We start from the raw sequence: 27,235 nt of genomic DNA on the forward strand, positions 1-27,235 counted from the left end.
TAACCCCCTGGAACTCATCCCTCTGGATTGTATGTCTACGTCATGATGTCTCTGGTTAGACCTTATTCACACGAGCGTGTTTGATTTGCGTTTTCAAAAAATAGAATGTTTTTCATCCTTATGAATTTCCGTGTGTGATCCGTTTTTCTCCTCTGCAAGCACTTCCTGGTTTCACAATTTTTTTGTCTGCATTTCTTGCCAACTGTATATTCATGTGCTGTCCGTTTTTCCCGAATCAGTTGGTAACAACAGAAAACCCTTTACTCAGTATGTTCTCTTTTTTTATATACAATAGTGGCCTATGAACGATGTATGCAACTATATGGTATACAGTAGCATGTGTTAGGGCTTTAAGAAAACCCACGCTTGTTGTCGTGCTACCGGCTTCATCTGAGAGATGAAACCGATAGCAGGGCAATACGCATGGAGTTTTCTTGCCCACATGGATTCATTGGAATACGGGATATGATTATTTGTGAGATCCTTTATCTTTAAATCGATGTGACACTTTGATATTGCATTGTTTGTTTCTATTCTCAAGTGTAGATTTATTTATGCACTGTCTGTGTGATCTTATGCGTTTTCTATATTGTGTACATTTTTTTTAATGCTAGGTCAGTGTTTGATGGTTTATCATGTCATGGTCTCCATGCGTGCTTTGTCCCTTGACCCATCCAGGGGTTAGGACTGGCGTCATGCACGTGTTTGTGTAGTTTTAAGTGTTTTAACAAGTGGCTGTTTTCTTTCTTGTATTCTATGAAGGTGTACTAAGAGATGCAGTCATGACCTGCCTAGGTAGAGTTGTGCGTTAACCTTAGGTCATCCTATCCCCCCACCCCCATTTTAGTAAAGACACGTGACACCGAGGTTGGATGTGAAATGGCCACAGCAGCCGTTTATTAATTTCACAGTTTTATAAAAACAATTTAAATCCGAAACATTCGGATAACTAGTTAGGAATCCGCCATAGAATTCCTCCTAATAATTCACATGACCCAACATGGGTCAGAATCGTAAATAACAATTTAACGTTAACATTAAACCGAGCAGAGGAAGTCCTTGAAGCCCCTTCAGATGTTCCTTTTTAAGAACACACCGAATTAGCCATCTGCAAACCACCAATTACCTCCAGCCGTAAACCAGCTCGGAAGCACCGTTCACCTCTGCAGATGGCTCCAACCACTAGAAGTCCACTTCAAGGGGATAACACCCGATGAAGCCCTCAAGTGATATACCGACCACTAGAAGTCCACTTCAAAGGGATAACACCCGATGAAGCCTTCAAGTGATATACCTTCTACCAGAAGACCACTTCAAAGGGATAACACCCGATGAAGTCTTCAACCATGTACCTTTTTTGGGGGACGCATACCCCCGATGCGACCCCCCCCACCATTTTGTACTGACTGGCCTCAAGGACTCCCCCCGCACAGCGAAACAGGCCTTGACCACCTTAAGCCTGTGAGTTCCTCCACACCACCACCGCCCTTTCTATGCCTTCTGCTATCGCCAAGCTCCAAAGATCAATGCCAACCTCGGTCAGATGAACCCCGTCACTCCTCCAGAAATTCCCCACTCTTGACTCCAAATCCCTATGCCTCACGCAAATGCCCCCGTTTCTTGCCACAAAACGGGACACCGCCCGGTTAACTTTAATGCGAGCCTTATTGACTCTCTCCACAGATCTAGCTAACCGCCAATGCTTTCTTGGGACTATGTCCGACCACACTATCACCAACTTGGGATAAGATACCCACAAACACAACATATCATGTTTGATATCCCGCACCAACTCACGAAAGGGGCGGACTCTTAAGTCATTCCCACCCACGTGCAATACTAAGACCTCCGGAACCCTATCAAGCCGCGCATATGTCTGGAATTCCGCCAACACCCTGCTCCATGACATACCTCTAAAACCCAGCCAATGCACAACCGCGTCCTGTCGCGGAATGCGCAACTGGCGACCATCCGGGCGGACGTCCGCCCTCAAAGCCCCCCAGTGCACGTACGAATGACCCATCAACCACACCAAACACGGAGGCGAATCTGAAACGGAAAACACAGTTAGGCACCACCATATAACATTTGTAAAGCGTAAACAACAACATTATAACATATGGGGGCGGACATAGGACTTAAACCTTTTAGACTCCCAACGACCAATACGCCTCACCCCCTCATCATCCAACCCCCAGCGCCCCGCTTCCGTTGCTGCGCCAATCCTGAAGGAATGAGATGAATATGAGCCTGCCGCAACACCAACCGCCGTCAAACATTTTTTAAATACAGCTCCAAACTGAAACCTGGACAAAAACGACCCGTCCACATGACGTAACAAAGGCAAATCTGGAGACCCCCTGTTTCTCGTAAAACCCCGCATGCACTCTACTGGGCACATGACCGACCCCGGGAGAGCGAACAAAACTATCAGTTTACCCTTTCCTACTTGGTCAGTTTTAGATCGACGCAACCATACCTCCAGCCGATCTGCAAAAAGGCTCACCTCCCCAGATCTCATCCCCCCTGCCTGTTTAGTACTTGGCGACACCAACTCACCTATTCTAAATGCTCCAAAGAACGCTAACGAAAAAGCCAACCGAAACAAATCCATTTCGTCTGAAGAACGACAGACCGATGCTAATGAACCGCCCAACGAGCTAAGCAAAGCAAACGACACCGGCCTTCTACTATCCGCCTCCACCCTACCTCGGCGCAACCCCTTCAAAGCCTGCGATACCAGAAATTCCTTCGATACATACTGAAAGCCCCGCAACTTAAACCCAAACGCCACCGCAGATATGAACCGGTTCACCTTCGCTACTGAAAACCCCGCCTCCCAGGCGTCCCCTAACCAGTACAAAAGTGCCACCAACCTGTCTCTATCCGTATTGACGTCACCCAACTCTCTTACCCACTCCTCCCACTGCCTCCAACAAGCAGCATAAGCACTCCACGTCGTGCGCGCCAAAGACCTTTGTAACAGCTGTTCTATGGGACCGATACCAGATCCCAAAGATGCTCCGGACAAGCCAAACCGAGACGTTCCGCTCCCGGTGCCAATTGCCGAAACCGGTCCCACTGCGAGCGAGAGAGCATCAGCGATACAATTCCGTACACCCGGGACATGCACCGCCACCACCCACGCGTTCAACGACAAACACACCAACACTAAATGTCGCAACAATTGAACTACCGGAGGAGAGGATGCCGTGATGTTATTAATGGCAAGCACCACCCCCATGTTGTCGCAGTAAAAACGGACCTTCTTATCCCTGAGCCTGTCCCCCCAAATGGTAGCCGCCACCACGATGGGAAACAGCTCGAGCAGGGCCGATTCCGCGTGAGTCCACTGGACACCCAGCTAGCCGGCCATTGACCTGCGCACCACGGACCTCCCCCGTAAGCTCCAAAACCACCCGCCCCAGCCGCATCCGTGAAAATATTCAAATCACTCGTATCCTGCGCTGGGGCCATCCATAGCGAGCGACCATTGTACTGGCCCAAGAAGTCATCCCAAACCTGAAGATCAGCTCGGTGCTCCTCCTTGAGCCGCACAAAATGATGCGGCGCACGCACTCCCGCCGTTGCCGCCGCCAACCTCCTACCAAACACCCTCCCCATCGGCATAATCCGGCAGGCGAAATTCAACTTCCCCAGCAGCGACTGAAGCTCCCTCAGCGCCATTTTCTTCATTCTACAAGCCCGTCGAACCTCCAGCCTCAACGCACCCAACTTATCCGCCGGGAGACGACACTCCATTGCCACCGAGTCTATTTCGATGCCCAAAAAACAAATCGTCGCTACCGGGCCCTCCGTTTTTTCCGGCGCCAAAGGAATCCCAAACTCCCTCGCCACCTTCTGTAGAGCATGAAGCAAATTACCGCAAACCGGCGAACCCCCCGGGCCAACGCACAAAAAATCATCCAAGTAATGGATCAACGAATCGACCCCGCATACTCCCCTCGTTACCCACTCCACGAAGCTACTAAACGCCTCGAAGTATGCACAAGAAAGGGAACACCCCATCGGAAGGCACCGATCCACGTAAAAAGCCCCATTCCAAAAACAACCCAACAGCCGTTGGCTTTCTGGATGGACCGGCAACAACCTGAACGCCGCCTCGATGTCAGTTTTTGCCAGCAGCGCCCCAGGACCCGCAGCCCGCACTAACCCCACCGCCTTATCGAATGAGGTATAAACTACGGAGCACAACTCGTGATCAATCCCGTCATTTACCGACGAACCCTTGGGATACGATAAATGTTGAATCAAACGAAATTTTCCGGGCTCGCGTTTAGGGACAATACCCAAAGGGGACACAACTAAATCTTTTACCGGCGACTCAACAAACGGCCCCGACATGCGGCCCAACGAAACTTCTTTTAACAACTTTTCCGACACGACTTTTGCATGCAAGTAAGCCGATTTTAAATTCCTCCGCGTAACCGGAACCTCATAAGGAGGCGGAGGAATAACAAAACCAACACGAAACCCTTCATAAAGCAACTTAGCCGCCGCCCTATCCGGATACTCATTTAGATAAGGGGCCATCTTTTCCACCCTCACCGGCGACACCCCCTTGACCAGCCGCGTGCTGGTTACCTGACCTCTTTTTTCGCAGACATTTTGCCGCCCCGTGTGATGCACCATTACACTCGGAACACACGTGCTTGAACTTGCACGTGGCCCCGAACTTGCACTGACCTTCATTAAATTGCCAGCAAAACCCCGCCTTTCCCCCGCCGCTTTGTCCAACCTGACTAGACTGGCCTCCCTGGCCGGCGCTCCCGGGAAAGGACTGCCTAACCGGGGCCGTAACCCGTAACCAGAGAGCAATATCCTTCTGGTCCCACCGAATCGCCGGCCGAACCGCCTTCCGCTGACGGAATTGCTCATCGTATCGCAGCCACGCTTGCCCCCCATACGCCCTATGAGCCTCCCCAATAGCATCAAAATAACAAAACAACGCCGAACAATTTTCCGGCGCCTTTTCCCCTATCACACTAGCCAATATGGCGAACGCCTGCGACCAATTAACGAACGTCTGCGGGATAAGCCTATACCGCCGCCGTTCCTCCTCGTCCTTTTTACTCTCATCCCGCTTGCTCTTATCCAAATTAAATTTAGCGAGCGGCAAGAGAGAAAAAATTTCAACATACTCGTCCTTCCAGATCCGCTCGCGCACCTCCTGCTTTAAATGCGCCCCCAACGGACCTTCAAAACAAACGTACACCTCCCCCCGAGCACGATCATCAATACGCACTCGATCGCCGTCCTTCTGCGCCTCTGTCTGTACCGACACCGCGACCGCCTCTCTAACCGCCGCCACCGGACCCGCCTGTAACGATCCCACGTCCCTGGGGCCTTCCCAAACTACCGCAGGGGACACTTCCGCTACTACCGGCGCCGCGGCCCTGTCCAGGCGCCCCACCAGCTCCCGTAAGCAACCCACTAAGTCTGCCAAACCCGCTCCGTCGCGTCCGCCCACGCCACTACCGGCCCCCGATGCAATGCTAGCAGCCCCCCCGCCGACACCCGACATAAAAATCGCTGGATAAGACAATGATGGAGTTATACACTCACCGGGCTGCACAGGCGCTGTGTTCCCGTCAGCCGGACCATCCTGACCTCGACGATACACGTCCAGTTCACCTTCCTCCAATTCTTCTCTCGCCGACGACTGTCCATCCCAACGACATCTTCGGAACGGGGATGAGGACGCGCTGACCGATGGGCCGGCAACCTGCCGCCCGACCGCCGGGACCCAGACTTCCGACCGGACCTGTTGCCTCGACGTCGCTGCAGATCTAGGCGTCCGTCTAGACGATCCTGACGAAGCCTGCCCCCTGGCCGGAACATCACCATGCGGGGCGGCCGTACCTTGTACTCCACATCTTCCATCTGATGGGGGAGGGGTGACAGGGAGCCCAGCCTGCGACTCCCTGCTTACCGCCGGACCCCGTCGCGGCCTGGGATTCCTGCCAGGACGCAGGGCCTGGGAAGGGGCGGTCCTCCCAGCTGCCTGGCCTGCAGCGTCCGGGATCGGGCTCCCTCTGCGACGCCGTGTCCGCGGGACTGCCTCCGGGCTGAGGCGCTCTGGAGGTCGGGACCGCCGAGAGGGACGGGTCGACCCGGCCTGCGTCGCCGTCACCCCTGGCAACGCTCTCTGCCCGCCCAGCGCAGGAGCGGTTGTTGCCGACTCCCCCCCCCGCCGCCATAGCCATGCTCGTGAGGGGGCCGGGGGAGGGGAGCCTGTCCTTTGCAACAGACCCCGAACGCCGTGCCCGACGTGGCGAAACGGCGTCCGGGATCCTCGTTATGGCAGCCACGGTCTCCTCTAGCCATCCGGGACCGTGGTGCACAGCAGCGGCACGCAGCCGCTCCAACATTAAGGCCTCTGCCATCACTAAAAGCACGGGCAACGGGGGAGCTTACTGTTCTTGTGTTACTCCTCCCGCTGCTTCCGGCTCAATGCCGAGAAACAGCGGGAAGCGCAGAACAGCCCCCCCGTCCCCCTTAACTCCTCCCCGTCCCTCCTCCAGCTCCTACCAACTCTCCCTCACCTAAGTAACCCTTTCCCTACCAGGACGGTCATGTCGGCCTCCCTTAATCCCTGCGGGCTGCGTCCAGCCTCTTCTGTTCTGCATGTTTTCTTTGGAGAGTATGTCACGATTTTTGTCCATGCTTTGACTGGCACTCTTGTTTAATTATTTTTGTGGTGCCCGCCTCCTTTGGTTCTATATAATCCAGCACAAAGTGAGTTTAGCTCTACTGCAACTATTTGATTTGATCTGATCTAGATCTTGTTAAACTAGACAACTCTGTACTCATAATGGATCCCTGGTGATCAAGTTAATGGTATAACACAATTGATATAAGCCTCTCCTGATTCCTCTTTTGCTTCCTGTATCTTCATGAAAATTAAGCACTATAAAAAAATTGGTGAATGAGATTAAACCCCCAAGGCATTTATTAAGGGCTTAATGACAGGAATATGAAGTAAACTCCATTTTCTATTTTAGTGCCGCCGCTAACTGCAGGCTTCATCCGCTTCATTAGTGGTTCCTCCTACAACAGGGGTCAGCAACCTGTGGCATCAGTCCCGCAGCCGGCACATCAGACATGATTTGCTGGCACACTTGCCTCTCTCGTGTCCAGGGCCGTTGTGTACTTGGCAGTACGGAACAAAGGGAGAAAGAGCGGCGCTTAATTATGCGCTTGGCGGTACTGATCACCAGGAGAGAGAGCAGTGTTTCATTTTGTTTGTTGCTGCTGAACACTTGGCAAGCAAACACTGCAGCGCTGCTCTCTCTCCTGGTGTCCAGCAGCGCCAAGCGCATAATGAAGCGCTGCTCTCTACCGGTGATCAGCCCTGCAAGGACGGAGTGTTCTATGTGCACCCCCCCCCCAATGTGGTGTTCAGTAGCTGCGGTCTCTCCTATGTGCACCCCCAAGATGGTGTTCAGTAGTCGGTCTGTCTTGTGTGCAGTTCCTTCTAGCTGCTGTTCAGTAGCTGTGGTCTCTCCTGTGTGCACCCCCCTTTCCAGCTGGTGTTCAGTAGCCGTGGTCTCTCCTGTGTGCTCCCCCCTTTCCAGCTGGTGTTCAGTAGCCGTGGTCTATAACTGATTGGTTTATGTCACATACGTGGTAGCAATTTGTCTTATATGACTCATGTTTGCATGGCACACTGAGTACTTCAGCAATGATTTTTTTTTTTTTATTGGCACGCCATACAAAAAAAGGTTGCCTACCCCATTTCTACAAAATAGCTTTTTCTTGTGTGACACGGTCTCCGGTACACAGCAATATGGGAGAGGGAACTTTTATCACCGTTTGTCATATTTATAAGTGCACTAGAACAACTGCATGCAAAAAAAAACAAAACATATTAACTAGCGATAAAACGTAGAAATAGTAATACTGTGCCAACACTATTCTATTTTGCTAGTGGTATACTTTTTCCATGTGCTATGTCTTGTGGTCCTTTTGACTACCGCTCTCCTGGCATATCTAAATAAGAATTTTTTTCCACTCTGCTGCCAAGAAAACAGTCCAAAATGAATCTCTGCCAACCAGCTCTGAGCCTTCTGTTGATATAGTCTTGTTTCTACAGTTACAATCCAGGCACGGGCAGAGACTAATCATATCTGAGGTTAAGATGTTAAAATATTAAATAGCAAGTCCTTTTAAAAGAGGAGTAAGAGTGCGTCAAACACACATCTTCTTTTAGACCTGTGTTATCTTGGCTGTAACTAGGACTTTTATTGTATTCTGATCACAGTTACTATTTTTACTATGATGCAGCTGGATACAGACGTATTCTTCAGGATTATTTTAAAAAATAGCACTTACATTTATGTTTCAGCTGACTAAGAAAAGCAAGTTTTATTTCTTTTTTAGTTATAATAAAAATGTTCTAATGTGGCTTAATATATATATTGTTATTAACACCATCTCTACGTTATAGTCTTAGAGAAATTGTCATTTAGCTCCAGTTAGTCGCCATTCCGCTAAGTTTCCTTTGTTTTCGGCAGCCAGAATAGAATAGTCCATTTTAATATTCTTCCTAATTAAATAAAACCAAAATCTGATAATCCCATCAAACACAACAGAATCCATTAGGATCTGCTATGCTTCCATTCTGGATCATATTCAGGGATCTGTAATGGACAATTCTAGAAATGGAAGACTTCACTTCGAACAGTAGCCTTCAATGAATGACACCATCAACATGGACGGTTACCACCACACAATCTACAACTTGTGCCCGATCCTGGCTGCGCCATTCCTATAAGCTGTAGTCTTTTTGACAGCAGGGCTGCTTTTAGTGGGTAAAAAAACTGGGTAATTGCTCAGGGTTCCCACTTCTTAGGGGAGCCCCTGGGTAGCAACCTGCATTTACCATTGAACCCTTCACTGCCCTAGACCAACAGGGAATGTAAAATTAACCACTTCACTGTCTTAGACCACGTGGGAATTTACAATTAACCCTTTCACTACCTTAAACCATCAGACATTTTTAAATAAGGAGAAAAACTGGCCCTACTTTGCTTGTTGCCCAGGGCCACATTTTCTTTAAAACCAGCACTGCGTAACAGTGTGCCTACTGCAGCTACCTTTTCATTGTTTTTGGCTGACCTCGGCAGAACTCCAACATGGTTTTTTTACTGTTATGTCTCATCAGCTGCACTATTCCTCAGATTGTGCATTCTAAGATGCTCTCCTATGAACCACTGTTGTATAATCCTGTTATTTGTACATCTGTTAGTCGTTTTTTTTTTTTATACTTTGATAATATGTGGTACAATAAGAATGCAATTAGAATGCCTTCATTTTTTATGTGGACAGGGGAAGATTACTTTTCTTATGTTCTCATCTCCAGACATAATTTTCTGTTTGCAATGAATACATATGACGCATAGCGTACCAAAAATAGTCTCATGAGTGTACACTGGATGAGAAATAAAAGTTAATAAAATTAATTAAAAGAAAAGCGCAAACTTATTTAACATGATTTGTTTAATTTTATCTTTGGCATCTTAACATATTGATCATAATGCCATCCTTGTGACTTGTTTCCCTAGTTCATTCCCGGTGGAATAGACAGTGGTGTTCTGTATATTAAATGAAGACCGTTCTTTTCCCACAGTCTCCCTGTCACATGACTGTTCTCTGGGGGCCCCAGCTTAGTAATGAGGTTGGACCACAATAGTAAATTGAATGGTTCTTCATGTAGCAGGTTCACATCCAACCCATATGGGATTAGAGAATGAAATCCTTGCTGAAATGTCTAATTACTCTTTGGCTCACATGTGACATTTTAAGCCCACGGCTTGTATTCTACTCATGTATCTGCCAAGTGTGTGCCATAGGAACTGAATGTGTCTGTTCTTCTTGTTTGTAAGGTAAGTAAGACGGCATGGGATGTCTAACTTCTTTATATATTAGTAGAAAGTGTCAAAAGCACACAGTTTGCAAAGTGTTCTATTTCTGTAACATGCTGAGTGGCCGTAGGGAGTCTTTTGCTAGGACTGAACTAACATTCACTCAGGTTGCCTGTTCTTGTAAGTGCTTTGGACTAGTCTGACATTCTGAACATTGGATTTTCTTACGGCAGAAAAGAACAAATTAAAACGTTTTAGCATTGTGGTGTCCATGCTGGTTTTTAGCTGCCTAATTGTAATTTTTGTGATTTTTATTTTTTTACATTGTGCAAAGTGGAGAACAAAACAGTCGATTTAGGTTTGCTGGAATCCAATATGTGCATATTGCAGTGCAGATAAATGCCGATATTTTGTGCCTGATCACCAACTTGGATACTATTCTTTTAAAGGGGTTTTCCAGCCAGTAAAAATTGATGGCCTATCCTCCTCATAGGCCATCAATAGCTGATGCGTCGGGGCCCACTACCGGGACCCCTGCCGATCAGCTGTTTTGAAGGGGACGCCGAGCCCATTGAAGTGAATGGGAGAAAAGGCTCCAGTACCTGTGACTGGCCGCTAAATGCGTGTCGAAGATTCACAGTGAGCAAGTAGAAATAAAGAAGAAGCCGCGTTCGTGTGAGCGCTTCACCCTCTTTAAAACAGCTGATCGGCAGGGGTCCTGGGAGTTGGACCCCGACCCATCAGCTATTGATGGCCTATCCTGAGGTTAAACTTTGCAGACTGGATCACATATTAGGCACAGTTTACTTCATACACCTAGCGGTTGTATTAACCCCTTCCCGCGATTGGGCGTGACTGTACGTCCGGAATGAAAGTGATTTCCCGCATTCGGGCGTACAGTTACGCCCATGCTTCAAACTGTCACCATGTCAACAGACATGGTGACCGCGTCACGATCGCAAATGTCATAGACAGTTGCCGAGCAGGACTCGCGGCACAGAGCTGGTCCCGTGCCGGCACGAGCTGTGATTGGCCAGTCAGTACTGACAGGCCAATCACAGCGCAGGAGCAGTGGTTTGCCGGCATCTCCGTCTCTGACAAGCTCATTCCTGTCAGAGAGCTTGTCAGTCGGTAGCAAGTGAAAATACGGTTTAGATTGTTAAAAAAAAACAACAAAAAAAACAGCGATCTGCCCATTTTCTGCCCCTTTTGTGCCCACTAACCAGTGATCACCCCCTTTGCTGCCCACTGGTTAAGAAAAAAAAAGAAAATATATATATATATAATATCATTTCAGCCCCCCACAGTATCCTTCTGCCGTGCTGTGATCTGTCACCTGTCGCAGTACCCGGTCGCCATCACCCTGCTGTGTCCCTAGATTGCCCACCGCCCGAGTTCCCTGTTAGGTAGCAATGCCACGTCTCATTTAGTTTTTCCCCTGGTAGGTAGGGTACCCTTACTAATTGAATACAGCAGGGTCGCTGGTCTGTTCTCATTCCACAGTTGAGAGTAGCAGTTTATTTTTTGATAAAAAAAAAGATTTAAAAAAAAAGTTACAAAAAAAATTTGTTCGTTATTTAGGTAGCAAGAGTTCGTTAGTATGGCCGAAAGAGTCTTCTCAGCCGAGGAAGCATATGAAATGCTGTGTTCCGATACGGACAGCGCGAGTGAAGGTGAAGCAGAGTTCGTGCTTCCATCTTCCTCTCCATCCAGTGACTCTGAGTCTGCACCCCCCAGTCGGCACAGAAGAGCCGTAGGTCCTGCTCTGCCTGAGCTGACCTGGGAAGCTGCGGACAATTATACCCCCCAGGTGCCTGAATTTAAAGCCCCCTCAGGCATTCAAATTGAAATGACGGGTTTCAGCCCCATTGATTTATTTTAAACTTTTTTTTTCAGACGCCCTTTTAGAATTAATTGTCCAGCAGACCAACATTTATGCGGAACAATTTATCGCCCAGAATCTCGACTCATTTTATGGGAGAGGCCAAAATTGGACCTCCACAAAAGCAGTGGAATTGCGGAAATTTTGGGGCTTATTTTTAAGTTTTGGTCTCATAAAAAAGCCCAGTATTAGAGACTATTGGTCCCCTGATATTTTATATAATACCCCCGTTTACCGCACAGTAATGACAAGGAAGCGAATCGAAACCATCCTAAAGTTTCCTCATTACAATGACAATAGTCAGTGCCCACCCCCACAGGACCCAAAGTTTGATAGGCTATATAAAATAACACCATTAATTGCCCACTACTCCCAAATTTTTTCCCAAGTTTATACCCCCCAACAAAATATTTCGGTGGATGAATCACTAGTGAGCTTCAAGGGTAGACTGCACTTCCGGCAGTATCTACCCAATAAAAGCCTCTCGTTCAGATCCACCTTGGCATGCGGAACAATCCGCAAAAATCAGAAGGGCCTCCCCTAAACTTTGCTGGGTCAGATCCTAAAATTAGGAGAGAGCAGAGCTGTCTACAGCGACGATCTGCTCCTCCTGAAATATAAGGATAAAAGGGACGTCCTTATACTGACCAGCATTCACGACAGCAGAGGCAGCCTTGTCCCTGTACGCGGATCCACCACCCAAGTTCCCAAACCATTCTGCGTACAGGAGTACAACAAATATATGGGTGGCGTTGACCTGTCTGACAAGGTTATAAAACCATACAGCGCCATGCGCAAGACCAGGGTATGGTATAAAAAGCTGTCTGTGAATCTTACACAGATCGCAGCATAAAACGCCTTTGTCCTCTGCAGATACGCTGGCATTGGGGATAAGTTCCTGCAATTTCAGGAAAAGGTCATCAAGTCCCTGATACTTGGTGATCAGGAAGGGGAGGGCAGTTCATCCGGTTCTTCCGTCAGCAGGATAAATCCCGGTCAGCATTTCCCCACAGAAATCACCCCCACTGAAAATAAACAGAAGCCCCCCAAAAAATGCCGTGTGTGCGCCAAGCGAGGCATTCGTAAGGACACCACATACCATTGTGAGACGTGTCCCACAAATCCCGGCCTGTGCATGAAACAATCTTTCAAAATATATCATACCTCCTTGGATTTTTAATTTATTTATTCTTCATTCACCTTTTCTGTTTCCCATATTGGCCATGACCAATTATTAATTTTTTTTACTTACCAGTCCCATTTAAAATTTGATCATTTAAAATTTGTAAAAAACCACCTAAAACAAAACAAAAAATTCTCACTATACCAAGGACCCGAGGGAGTGTCTGTCTCATCCAGGTTGCAAATCTGGGTGAGAGGAATAAATCCAGATGAGATTGGTTGTCTCAGCAAATCTTTTTTGCTGAGGCCTTTTATTTTTTGGGCTGGATTTTATAGAATGGCGTGTAGGTTGGTAGTGGGACCTGCCATTCCCTCTCCCTCCATTGCTGGTTTTCCAGGTTGTCCTCCTTATTTACTCAAATGAAAGTATTTCTTATTATACCCCTAGATGAATACCTAGAGGGTTGTCACTTCACAATTTAAAAATTCTCACTATACCCCTAGATGAATACCTTGAAAGGTGTTACATTACAATCTAAATCTTCTCACTATACCGCTAGATGAATTCTTTGAGGGGTTTAGTTTCCTAAATGGAGTCACTTTTCTGGGTTTCTAATGTTTTGACACCCCAGAGCCTCTATTTTCATGACACAGGGCAGTAAATGCCATCGTAGTAGGCCTCAGATGTTGCATGGTGCTCTTTACCTTCTGAGCCCCGCCACGTGCTCAAACAGCAGTTTATCTCCACAAATGGGGTATTGCCGTATTCAGGAGAAATTGCATAACAAACTGTTGGTGCTTTTTCTCCTTTAACCCCTTGTGAAAATTATGAATTTGGGGCTAAAGCAAAATTTTCTTTGAAAAAAATCTAAATTTTATTATTTTACTGCCCAGTGTATGAAATACCTGTGGGGTCAAACTGCTCACTATACCACTTGAAAAAGAGAAATCAATCCGGCACTCCAAAAGCTAAATGGTGTACCTTCCCTTCCGAGTCCGGCCGCTTGCCAAAACAGCAGTTTATGACCACATGTTTACTATTTCCGTACTCTGGAGAAGTTGCTTTACAAATGTTGGGGTGCTTTTACTCATTTAATTGTTGAAAAAATTAAAAATCTTGAGGTAAAGCTACATCTGAGGGTATGTGCACGCACACTAATTACGTCCGTAATTGACGGACGTATTTCGGCCGCAAGTCCCGGACCGAACAAAGTGCAGGGAGCCGGGCTCCTAGCATCATACTTATGTACGATGCTAGGAGTCCCTGCCTCGCTGCAGGACAACTGTCCCGTACTGTAATCATGTTTTCAGTACGAGACAGTTGTCTTGCAGCGAGGCAGGGTCTCCTAGCATCGTACATAACTATGATGCTAGGAGCCCGGCTTCCTGCACTGTGTTCGGTCCGGGACTTGCGGCCGAAATATGTCCGTCAATTACGGACGTAATTGGTGTGTGTGCACATACCCTTATTGGAAAATAATGTAATTTTTCATTTTCACTGCCCAATTCTAATGAAATCTATGAAAAACCTGTGGTGTCAAAATTCTCACTACACCCCTAGATGAATTCCTCGAGCGGTGTAGTTTCCAAAATGGGGTATTTTTTGGGGTGTTTCCTTTTATTTTTGCACCACAAGACCTCTTCTAACCTGACATGGTGCCTGAAATATAATTTAAGTAAAGGAAGGCCCAAAAACCCTCTAGGTACTCCTTTGATTCTGAGGCTTTTGTTTCAGTCCAGTAGCGCACTAGGGCCACATGTGGGATATTTCTAAACTTCAGAATCAGGGCAATAAATATTCAGTTGTGTTTCTCTGGTAAAAAACCTTCAGTATTACAGGAAAAATGGATTAAAATGGAATTTCTGCAAAAAAAATTAAATTTGTAAATTTCACCTAATTTGCTTTAATTCCTGTAAAACGCATAAAGGGTTAAGAAACTTTCTAAATACTGTTTTGAATACTTTAAGGGTGCAGTTTTTAAAATGGGGTGATTTGTGGGGGTTCCTAATATATAAGGCCAGAACTGAACTGGTCCCTAAAAAAAATAGGCTTTTGAAATTTTCTTGAAAATTTGAGAAATTGCTGCTAAAATATAAGCCTTGTAGCGTCCTAGATAAATAAAAGGATGTTCAAAACACAATGCCAATCTAAAGTAAACCTGTGGGAAATATTAGCTAGTAACTATTTTGTGTGGTATAACTATCTGTCTTACAAGCAGATACATTTGAATCTAGAAAATGCTAATTTTTTTGCACATTTTCTACATTTTGGTATTTTTCACACAAATATTGAATATCGACCAAATTTTTTCACTAACTTAAAGTACAATATGTCACGAGAAAATAATCTCAGAATCGCTTGAATAGGTAAAAGCATTCCCATGTTATTACCACATATAGTAACACACGTCAGATTTAAAAAAATGAGGCGGTATCATATGGTCCAAAAGTGGCTGCGTCCTTAAGGGGTTATAGCATTATTAAATATGCAGAAAATGTTTTCCTCAGAACTCATTCTATCTCTTGCCTATCGTTTATGGTTGTAGATTACTTTCGGTATACCCTTGCTTAGAACCATTTCCCAATATTTTTATTGTAATTTTTAGAATCTTATTTTAGCAATTATGTTTTTATTTGCTTTTTAGCATGTGTTGCCAATGGAGGTGGAGCTTTCACTGTTGTAAAGGTGTGTATGGGTTTTCATTTCATAGTGACTTGGCAAAGTGCATGAAACCGCAGGCAGCCACTGGTTGATCCTTATGGTTTTGACTCTGCAAGACAGGATCATGTAAGAGCGCTGAACTTTCCTTCCTTAGATCCATTTGAGTGAAGTTATTTGTCGCGCAGTGAAAGCTATGCAGGTTCTCAGGGAAGCCGGGGATCATATGCTTGGAGTAATGCCAGTTGGACAACCCTGTTCTATTTTACATTGTGCACAGCACATCAGTATTCTAGAGCTGCTCTGGTTTTGAGGTTGGATACAACATAAACTTAAATTTACTGCCTGAAGTAGAACGATTAAAATATTGTTTAATTGATAAATCTTTAAAAATGAGCTATCCTAGCCCTAATTTCAATAGAACAGGCTCAGATACGGTGGTGAGTCATGAAGAGAGGAATACTCGTGTGATGATGTTATTCCAACCACCAAGCAAAACCTCTCCCCTTATAGTATATTGCACTGACACACCTCACTGAAATAGGGGATAATCCAACGTGCTTCCGTGCCACTAGTACAGGTGACACATCATCAGGGATTATCAATTCGGTTTATTTATTGTTTCATCTATTACTGCCGGTAAGCACAGTTGTGTGCTAAATTGAACCTCACGGCGCGTGTACGACTCTAATGCATTGGCCGCACACGCGCCGGCGAAGTTCCGGTCTATTTGACAGGCCAAAGCCCACCCACTCAGCTGACGTAGCTGAGGCCAGGCACCAACCCGCAGTAACCACGTCAGAATGTGACGTTGCAGGAAAAATGCCGAGCCTCCTATCCAGTAGCCAATCGGCTTTCATTTGAACGCTGCAGCGTCCCACGTTGCCTAGGAGATCTCCAGGCGGATCATATTCGCTGCCGCATGAATTCAAGACCTATACACAGATGCAGATCAGACAAGAAAAACAAGAGGAACAAACAACGCAACATAATCGCCACACACAGACACAAGGAAGAAACTTATAGAACTCTGATAAAGCGCATATCGAGTAAGTGGATTAACATTCTCAAGAAAATGGACACGTTCCCAAGATGGGATACATGCCCACATATCGCTGAAAAACGCATATCACGCCGCATGTTGAACACTTTTCACAAGATTACCTGTATTCAATATACTTGGCAAAAGAATCGCCACTCTCATAATAGCTAGTTGAAATGTATTATCTTATGCTAAATGAGATTAATTGTTTATGTGATCCATATTTTACCGTGTAGTTACATACCAAAACAAAACCCATGATCACCCAAAAGCTTATGGATAGACACATAAGTGACCTTGATGAGAGGATATTGTGTCAGGTGTCAAAGGAGTATTCTGCAAGATTTATAGTAATCCGTATGGAAATATATAGCTCTGAAGACGCGGCCCGTGAAAAAAAGCTTAGGGATGGAGTATGATTTTACATTAGAATTTAAATGAGTGTTATAAAACCTAGAAAAATACTATAGGAAACAGGCATAAGAGATATGTTCATTTAGACCTTAGGGACAAATGGTTTGAAGACGATGGATCCATTGCGCTTCTTTTTGCATAATCCTTTTATCCACGTCACCACCTCTTATTGTCTGTCTGATGCATTCCACCCCTTGAAATTTGAGGTTTGAAGAATCACCCCCATGACACTCCCAGACATGACGGGACACTGAGGTATCCTCTTGTCGCCTAACGTCCCCAATATGCTCTCTAATCCTCCTTCTGAATTCCCTTTTAGTCTTCCCTACATATTGCTTTTTTTACAGGTAATTAAGTAGACCAACCCCTTGGTTTTGCAATTGATGTAGGACCTGTTCTCAAAGATTTTCCCCGTAATGGTACTCCTAAACTTGCTGCTGCATAGTATTGACTCACAGGCTTTGCAGGACCCACATCTAAAGCTTCCTTTTAAGCCACGATTCAACCAGGTACCAACAGGTTCCTGGATATTTAAATGGCTATGAACTAACCGATCCTTGACATTACATCCACGTCTATAGGTAATCATGGGAGATTTTGCTACCAAACCACCAATGTCTGGGTCGGCTTGCAGAATGCCCCAAAAGCGTTGTAGGATGGACCGAACCTCCACACTAGAGGAGTCAAAGGTACAGATGACCCTAACTATTTCCTCCTCCACTTCCTTCGGTTTAGTGTTCAATAGATCATCCCGATTTCTACCTAGTGCATTCTGGTATGCATCTTTAAGTACTTGTCTCGGATACCCTCTCCGCCGAAATCTGTTTTCTAATTCATAAGCCGAAATCTTGTAGTCGGATATGGTCGAACAGTTCCGGCGTGCCCTCAGGTATTGGCCCTTTGGAATGCCCCGTCTCAAATTTAAAGGATGACAACTTTCCCATCTCAAGAGACTGTTTGTGGCAGTGGATTTCCTAAACATGTTGGTTTGAATGGCTCCTGAGGGCGTCTTATAAATCGTGACGTCGAGGAATGTGATCTTATTATCATTAATCTCTGACGTAAAAAAGAGACCTAGGTTGTTTACGTTAAGGACACCTACAAACTCCATGAATTGTGCCTTTGTTCCTTTCCACAAGATCAGAATGTCATCTATGAATCTAATCCATAAAAGGATACAGGAGGTCCATTGTTCCATCAAGTCCGTAAAGACACATTCTTTTTCCCACCAGCCCAAATACAAATTGGCATAGGTCGGGGCACATGGACTTCCCATGGCTACCCCTTTTAGCTGGTGGAAAATCTTTTGATTGAACAAAAAGAAATTATGCTCCAATACAAATTTCAACAATAAAATGACAAATTCATTGTGGGCCCTAAATTGTGTACCCTTGCCTCTCAAAAAATAGTCAATGGCACAGCATCCCTGCTCATGGGGAATAGAACTATACAACGCCTCCACGTCTAGTGAGGCAAGAAACACATCATGATCAAGACGGATGCCCTCAAGTTTCCTCAGGGCATCCATAGTATCCCTAACGTATGAGGGTAATGATAATACAAAGGGTCTGAGAATACGATCCACATATACACTGGCGTTTTGCGTCAAACTGTCTATCCCAGGTACAATTGGGCGACCTTTGAGAGGGGTCGTCCCTTTGTGAATTTTAGGTAGACTGTAAAATGTTGCAACCTGCGGAAAATCGGTCAACATAAATTTAAATTCTTTCTCGCTGATCAAGTTAAGCGTTTTTGCTGAATCCAAAATGTCCTTCAATTGACTCTTAAAAATCCTTGTAGGATCAGACTCAAGAACCCTATAACACTGTTGATCCTGCAAGATATGAAGACACATTTTTATATAGCGGCTACGATCCATGACCACGATATTACCGCCTTTATCAGAAGGCTTTATAACAATTGTGTCATCAATTTCAAGGGATCGTAGTCCCGTCATTTCCTCCTTGGTTGTGTTGAAATGACCTATCTTACAGTCATCAAGTGACCTAAGTTGGTCTTCAACAACTTTTACGAACACATCAATGGGGGTGTTGTCATTTAGAGGTGCAAATTTTGTCGATGGGGCCCTCAGATCTGTAAATGGACCCTCACCTATTTCTCTTTAACCTTCCTCCCTTAGTCCTTCCAATAATCTAAGGTCTCGTAAATCATCCTCCGTTATGCCCAATTCTAGACATTTACGACGATCATGCGTCAGAAAAAATTTCTTCCATTTTAATTTTCGAGCAAATAAATTAATATCCTTTACCCATGTGAACAAATTAAATCTGTTTGTAGGGACAAATGACAAACCCCTTTTTTAGGATACCAACTTCCTCACTTTTAAGTACTCGAGAGGATAGATTAATAACCTGGGACTCATCCTCATCAGATCTGGACCTATAGCTTAGATGTCCCTCCTCTCTCTCAAGAGGTAATCCGAGATAGGATGGCTTTTGGCTAAAAAACCACCCCCACGGCTTTGTTCTTTTCCTCTACCTCTTCCCCTCATGTTCGCACGGGTGGGATAGCGAGTCTGATCCATCCCTCCCCGTTGTCGCCTAAAATGGTTTCTCCCTGGTTCAGAATCAGAGTATTCCTGCTCTGACGATGAAATGTCAGTTTCAGGTTCGAGAGTGGTGCTAGATTTTATGCTATAATCGAATATTCTTCCCTCCTTAAAATCAAGCGTGTCACGAACAAATTGATAATGTTTTCGCTCCTTTATATGGTTTGTAAATTTTTCCACTGCTTGCTGTAGGACGATTTCTTTCCTCTCGTACTCTGTATTAGTGGAAAATTTTTGTGCCGATATTATCGCTTATTTAAGTTGTTGTGTGCTTTTGACCAGGCCATTTTTTTCCTCCTCTAATAACAGACCCATGAATCTTAATGAAGACTCAATAGATTCTGTTTCCCATTTCTTCAATAAATTTGGGGATCTGATTCTCGCTGCTGGAGTAAGGGAAATTCTAAGGCCCCTATGGACAATTTTATTTCTACTGTATGTTTCTAAAGTCTGAATTTCCCACCAAGATCTTATGTGGTCTTTATATATTTTTGTCAATTGGCGAAATGACGCATTAATGTTTAAACTCTGAGTAGGAAGTACAATCTCATTTTCAGAGAAGACCTCCTTTGCATCGTGCATCCACTTGTCAGTATTGAATTCACCAGTTAGAAATCCTGCCATCTCCAATCCTAAATGAGTTAAATTAGCAAAATATACACAATGATAGGGTTGTTACGTTCCGTTAATGATTCAAATTTACTGCCTGAAGTAGAATGATTAAAATATTGTTTAATTGATAAATCTTTAAAAATGAGCTATCCTAGCCCTAATTTCAATAGAACAGGCTCAGATACGGTGGTCAGTCATGAAGAGAGGAATACTCGTGTGATGATGTTGTTCCAACCACCAAGCAAAACCTCTCCCCTTATAGTATATTGCACTGACACACCTCACTGAAATAGGGGATAATCCAACGCGTTTCCGTGCCACTAGTACAGGTGACACATCATCAGGGATTATCAATTCGGTTTATTTATTGTTTCATCTATTACTGCCGGTAAGCACAGTTGTGTGCTAAATTGAACCTCACGGCGCGTGTACGACTCTAATGCATTGGCCGCATAAAATTAGCTTCTGATTATTATATATGTAAAGTAATTATTATGGGCAATGCAAAATAAAGTATCAGCGCTGTTCCTGAAAAATACTGTGATAGATCAGGAAATACATTAACCCATATTGTCAGTCATTCCTGTCATTGCTTTTAGAATCATATTAGAATGTATTAATGTCTGTATTTTTGTGTTCTACGGCTCCATGCACACGACCGTAAAATTGCCCGTAATTACGGTCCTATTCGTTTCTATGGCCGACTGAGACCTTCCCGTATATTTACGGGAAGGTGTCCATGCCCTAGAAACTTGCTGAAAAAAATAGGACATGTCCCATTTTTTTATTTTACGGACCGTGCTCTCATACTTTATAATGGGAGCATGGCCTGTAAATACGAACTGCTGTCCACAGCAGTCCATGCCTGTACTTATGGGCACGGTCATGTGCATGGAGCCTAAGTGTACTACCTCTCTTCCCTACCCATCGCAAAAATCTAAATTGGCCCACTTTCCTAGTACTGGTCCATATAAGCGGATCCCCATCAGGGTGGTTTTGTGCTTGTTCCCTTTCCATAGTTAGCTAGTATTGACATTTCTGTGAAATGGAGGAGCCCTCTTCAGGTTCACATTACCCTTAAAGAAATTGAGGCTAACTTGAATTTTAGGCAATAAGGGGGTAAGTAACATAAAGGCAGCCCTTGCGACTTCTTTGGGGCATAAGAGAAGATGGCTGTTTATGCCCACTGATCTGATACAGACATTGACATCCTCATTCAGATTATCTTCTTCACCCACCTATTGAAAAATTATACCTAGAGTAGTCAGGTTGTTTTAGGAGTATCCAACATCAAAATATCTCAATTTAATGTATATTACATGTATTACACAATTGCCTTTGCTTCCTATTAAAAGTAATTTTTTATTTTAATTTATTTTTTATTTTTATGATTATAGTAATAAATTGCCACCTTACTGTAAATTAAAACCGGATAAAATAACTATGTATGTACACTACCGTTCAAAAGTTTGGGGTCACCCAGACAATTTTGTGTTTTCCATGAAAACTCACACTTATATTTATCAAATGAGTTGCAAAATGACTAGAAAATATAGCCAAGACATTGACAAGGTTAGAAATAATGATTTTGATTTCAAATAATAATTTTCTCCTTCAAACTTTTGCTTTCGTCAAAGAATGCTCCATTTGCAGCAATTACAGCATTGCAGACCTTTGGCATTCTAGCTGTTAATTTGCTGAGGTAATCGGGAGAAATTTCACCCCATTCTTCCAGAAGGCCCTCCCACAAGTTGGATTGGCTTGATGGGCACTTCTTGCGTACCATACGGTCAAGCTGCTCCCACAACAGCTCTATGGGGTTGAGATCTGGTGACTGCGCTGGCCCTCCATTACAGATAGAATACCAGCTGCCTGCTTCTTCCTTAAATAGTTCTTGCATAATTTGGAGGTGTGCTTTGGGTCATTGTCCTGTTGTAGGATGAAATTGGCTCCAATGAAGCGCTGTCCACAGGGTATGGCATGGCGTTGCAAAATGGAGTGATAGCCTTCCTTATTCAAAATCCCTTTTACCTTGTACAAATCTCCCACTTTACCAGCACCAAAGCAACCCCAGACCATCACATTACCTCCACCATGCTTGACAGATGGCGTCAGGCACTCTTCCAGCATCTTTTCAGTTGTTCTGTGTCTCACAAATGTTCTTCTGTGTGATCCAAACACCTCAAACTTCGATTAGTCTGTCCATAACACTTATTTCCAATCTTCCTCTGTCCAATGTCTGTGTGCTTTTGCCCATATTAATCTTTTCCTTTTATTAGCCAGTCTCAGATATGGCTTTTTCTTTGCCACTCTGGCCTGAAGGCCAGCATCCCGGAGTCGCCTCTTCACTGTAGACGTTGACACTGGCGTTTTGCGGGTACTATTTAATGAAGCTGCCAGTTGAGGACCTGTGAGGCGTCTATTTCTCAAACTAGAGACTCTAATGTACTTGTCTTGTTGCTCAGTTGTGCAGCGGGGCCTCCCAATTCTCTTTCTACTCTGGTTAGAGCCTGTGTGTGCTGTCCTCTGAAGGGAGTAGTACACACCGTTGTAGGAAATCTTCAGTTTCTTGGCAATTTCTCGCATGGAATAGCCTTCATTTCTAAGAACAAGAATATACTGTCGAGTTTCACATGAAAGCTCTCTTTTTCTAGCCATTTTGAGAGTTTAATCGAACCCACAAATGTAATGCTCCAGATTCTCAACTAGCTCAAAGGAAGGTCAGTTTTATAGCTCCTCTAAACAGCAAAACTATTTACAGCGGTGCTAACATAATTGCACAAGGGTTTTCAAGTGTTTTCTAATCATCCATTAGCCTTCTAACACAGTGAGCAAACACAATGTACCATTAGAACACTGGAGTGATGGTTGCTGGAAATGGGCCTCTATACACCTATGTAGATATTGCATTAAAAACCAGACGTTTGCAGCTAGAATAGTCATTTAGCACATTAACAATGTATAGAGTGTATTTCTGATTAATTTAATGTTCTCTTTATTGAAAAAAACTGTGCTTTTCTTTCAAAAATAAGGAAATTTCTAAGTGACCCTAAACTTTTGAACGGTAGTGTATGTATGAAGAATGGTGGGGCCGCCATTTTTGAATTTTATCTGCATTTATCTATGGCTTGTCGGTGTGTTTATGTAGTTGCACTGCTGTTTTTATATAGGTTTTTTTTAAGGGGTTGTACCAGAATCGACAATTATCACCTGTCCACTCGATAAGTGATGATTGTATTCTGATTGCTCGGAGCCCCACTGCTAAAACCCCTACCAATTGCGAGAAGAGGGGTTACTGAGCCCCCTCACAGTGAGGAGGAGCTTGAATGGAGTGGCGATCAAGCATTCAATGTCTATGGAACCGACAGAAACATCTAAGCGCTGTACTTGGCTGTTTCTGTCATTCCCATAGGATTGGAATGCATCGGCAGCACGCATGCTTTACCGGCACTCTTTTCAATGTCCTACTCACTGCAGTCACAAACCGTAAGGAGGAACAGAGGGTTCGGGAGCCACGTTCTCCTGATTAGTGGGGGATTTCAGCAGTGGGGCCCCCAGCGATCAGACAATTAACACCTTTCCTCTGGATATGTGATAGTTGTCGATTATGGGAATACCCCTTTAAGAAATATGCAGGACAGTTAAGAGTGCATTCACATTTGATAATAGTTTCTGCAAGGTGGGGCTTATGTGTGAGCCAAAATAGTATTGATTTGTACTTTAAGTTAAATTGCTGTAATTGCTGTGGTTGCATTCTAGTTTTATATGATGTACCAACATCATATGCTTTAATTGAAAACTGCCACATTTTTCTATCCTTGATATCTACTATTTTTATTGTTGCTTTGACTATTTTACTTATGGGCTGACAATGTCCTGGTCAGCATGCAGAATGTGATATTTTATGGAAAACCTTCTATAAGAGAAGTATTCTGGTCCAACACGGCTAGAAAGTTAGCCGTAGCTTCTATTCAATGCTTCTTTACCATATGCAAACGATATACTGTCAAATCTCATCCAAACAGATAAATCAGCATGACATGGAGATTTCAGATGTAGTATAAATACTGTTGCCTCTGATATGTAAGGTCATAAAGTACATGGTGAGGTCAGAATATATTGGGTGGAGGGAAAATTTGTCTTGAAATCATAGTGAAGAACCCGCATACTGGGGTGCACATATATACAGTAAACTATATAGTATTCATAAAAAACTTAATTTATTAAAGGTTTTGGTTTATTTTAGTGGGCCAATAACTTTGAAATCCTTTTTTCAGATGTACAATGCATGTCATTACTTGTAATTAAACTTACAAAAGAAGGTTTCTATGGCGGAAAAAAAACTACAATTGTTTTGATGTATGTCAACTTGTTATTTGAAGGTCAGGAAGGTTTTCTGTCTTCCTCTGACAATTTTCTGCCTGACTTTTTACATAAGGAAAATAGAACACTGAACAATTGCTGTTCTAAATGTGTTCTTGTTGGTTCACTCAAATAGCGGAGTATTCCATAAATAAAATACCACCAAACTCATGATGGTCAGCCGAATTCAGTTCTTGTTTAAGGGGTTTTCCCATAATCATTATTTATCACCTATCCACAGTATAGGTGATGAATATCTGATCGGTGGGGGTCCGACTGCTGGGACCCACCGATCATGAGTACGGACTTAACTTGCTGTTCCTCGGAAACCCCATAGGAATGGAGCGGTGGTGCGCATGCTCGGCCACCGCTCCATTAATTTCTATGGAGCTACCAAAGATAGCGCTTAGCAGCCCCATAAAAATGAATGGAGTGGTGGTTGAACATGCGCACTACCGCTCCATATTGATTATGGGGGGGGAAAAAACCTTTAAAGAGACACGAAGCACTGGGTTTATAAGTATTTGAACATGGATGTCCCCAAAACGTCAAAAACATTTACATACTCTACATTTAAAAATATATATTTTAACAGATATTTGATAATCTGCAGTTTATCAGTTTTCTAGTTTTTAGGACCTTTTTTAATCATTATTTTATGTTGTTTTATCACACACACACACATAGAAGTTAATGGCTTGAAATCAATATACTGTAACTAAAACCGTGTATTGGCTTTGAATATTTGGGCTTTAATGTTAAAATTTAACAAAAGGCCCCATTTTAGATGATGGCATTGTACCCGTATTTTAGCTGCCCATATGCAGGATGTAACATCGGGCCAACGCCATGGTTAATTCAACTTGACTTAATACACTATAGATCCTATAATATGAAGGCTGTTTGTGCTTGTCTCCCCAAATTATCTAATTCTATGTGTAGTTACATTTATATGAAAGTAATTAATAAAAATTATTCAGCATTGTGATAATGGCATAAGCAATACAGTACAAAATGATACCATATGCAGTGACATGCTTTTTTGCCAACTTTTCCGTACCAGCGCTAATGTGAGTAGTACATATTGATCGCACCATGTGAATATAAATGGGTAGAGCTGCATCCAATAAAAACAACACACAGAGTGGAATATTTTCCGGCTTTGTATAAAGCATTCGTGCTTGCAGGGGGTTTGCATTGGTATAAATTCAGCTTATATTTTGTGCCACTTATGACTTATTTGCACTCGCAAGTTTCTATAGAGTCCTGCAGCGCCGATAACAAAACGGCTAAAATTTCCATTAAAACATTCTTATGGGGAATATTAATCAAGAAATACTTCATGCAGTGAAAATCCATTTACATAACATACATATAAGCACAATGGCCAACAAAGAAAATTTCTATTCATTAGAAATTAAAATGTTTTTTTCTTGCCATGTGTTAAGCTTGCACGTTTACAAGGGGTCCTTAGGAGTTGGAGCTTTTATAATCGGGACTTGACAAATATACATTTGTTTTAACAGAAAGCAAAGAAAATGACATGTCAAACATATAAAGAACTTTAAAAAAAGGAACCGAAGTATGAAGAATAGGAGGCGAGAATAGAAACTAGAAGGCTTGGAAATAATGCACTGTATCGTGGCTTTATGAAAAGCTCAGACAATGGAAACTGATTGGTGGGAAAGACCAGCGAGACGTGGTTTGCATCAGACAGCCGGAAGAACTTGACATTCTACTAATCATTTGTTCTATGCTCAAAACCAGCTAACCGTATTTAGAAATTATTTTGAGAACGTTAACGATTGCGAGACGGAAAAAACAAGAACAATCTGTATCATTTCCAGGTTCAGTTCTTTGTGCTTCCTCTGTCACTGGCTTTGGTCCAGTTCAGGATATTTTGTCTTTTTGATAACCTGGTTGAATGAGAGGAAGAGGAATCTAATGTCCTCATGCAATTGTCATTATGGGCTTCAATGTATTTTAACCGCAATTTTGTTTTTAGTGAACTTTTTAGTTTCACTGATTAACTGTTCGGAGCATTTCCACACAAAAAGCCTGGAGGAACTTCTACCTGACTGGACGAGCCACTTCCCACTAACTCCCCAGAAAAATGTCCATATAGGTTTTTTTTGGTTTTTTTTTAAGAGGAAACCTTTTTGCAATAATATTCAATATACAATAAAAAGACAAAGTTGTACTTGACAGTGAACACCAAAAAGAAAAACCATGTTCCATGGAACAACGATATAGGTCCTGAAATACTGTAGACCTAAAACAGTGTACATGTTTTTTCCCAAAGTGTTCCTTTATGTTCTGATCTGATGGCAACGGTTGTTAGGAGACCCATTTTTAATGGCTATAGGAAAGATATAACAAAGTGTTTTGTTTTTGTTTTTTTTTTGTTTTTTTTTTAACCCCTTAATGCCATTTTGCGCGTTAATGACAAAGGATTATTTTTTGTTTTTGCATGGTCGCATTCCAATAGTCAAAACATTTTATTTTTATTCCGTTGACATAGCCGTATAAGGGCTTGTTTTTTGCGGGACGAGTTGTATTTTGCAATTGCACCATTTTTGGATGCATATAATATATCGATTTTACTTTTATTAACTTTTTATTTCAGGAGAGAATTGAAAATAAGCAGCTATTCCAGCATTGATTTTCACGTTCTAAATTTACGCCG

At 43.6% G+C, this 27,235-nt stretch overlaps 1 protein-coding gene across 3 annotated transcripts in view; it reads left to right on the forward strand.

Annotated features, from left to right (window-relative positions):
- MARCHF3 (membrane associated ring-CH-type finger 3) overlaps positions 1–27,235 on the forward strand; it is a 253,055-nt gene that overhangs the window by 54,159 nt on the left and 171,661 nt on the right. The window contains exon 1 of one of the 3 annotated variants that reach the window (XM_075836016.1): positions 15,538–15,577. The exons of the other annotated variants lie outside the window; for them this stretch is intronic. The gene's annotated coding sequence lies outside the window, so the exon portion shown is untranslated. Of the gene's footprint in view, positions 1–15,537; positions 15,578–27,235 lie in introns of those variants that run through there. 3 annotated transcript variants of the gene reach the window in all.

Source organism: Rhinoderma darwinii, chromosome 1, assembly GCF_050947455.1.
Source record: "Rhinoderma darwinii isolate aRhiDar2 chromosome 1, aRhiDar2.hap1, whole genome shotgun sequence".
NCBI classification, from domain to species: Eukaryota; Metazoa; Chordata; class Amphibia; order Anura; family Rhinodermatidae; genus Rhinoderma; species Rhinoderma darwinii.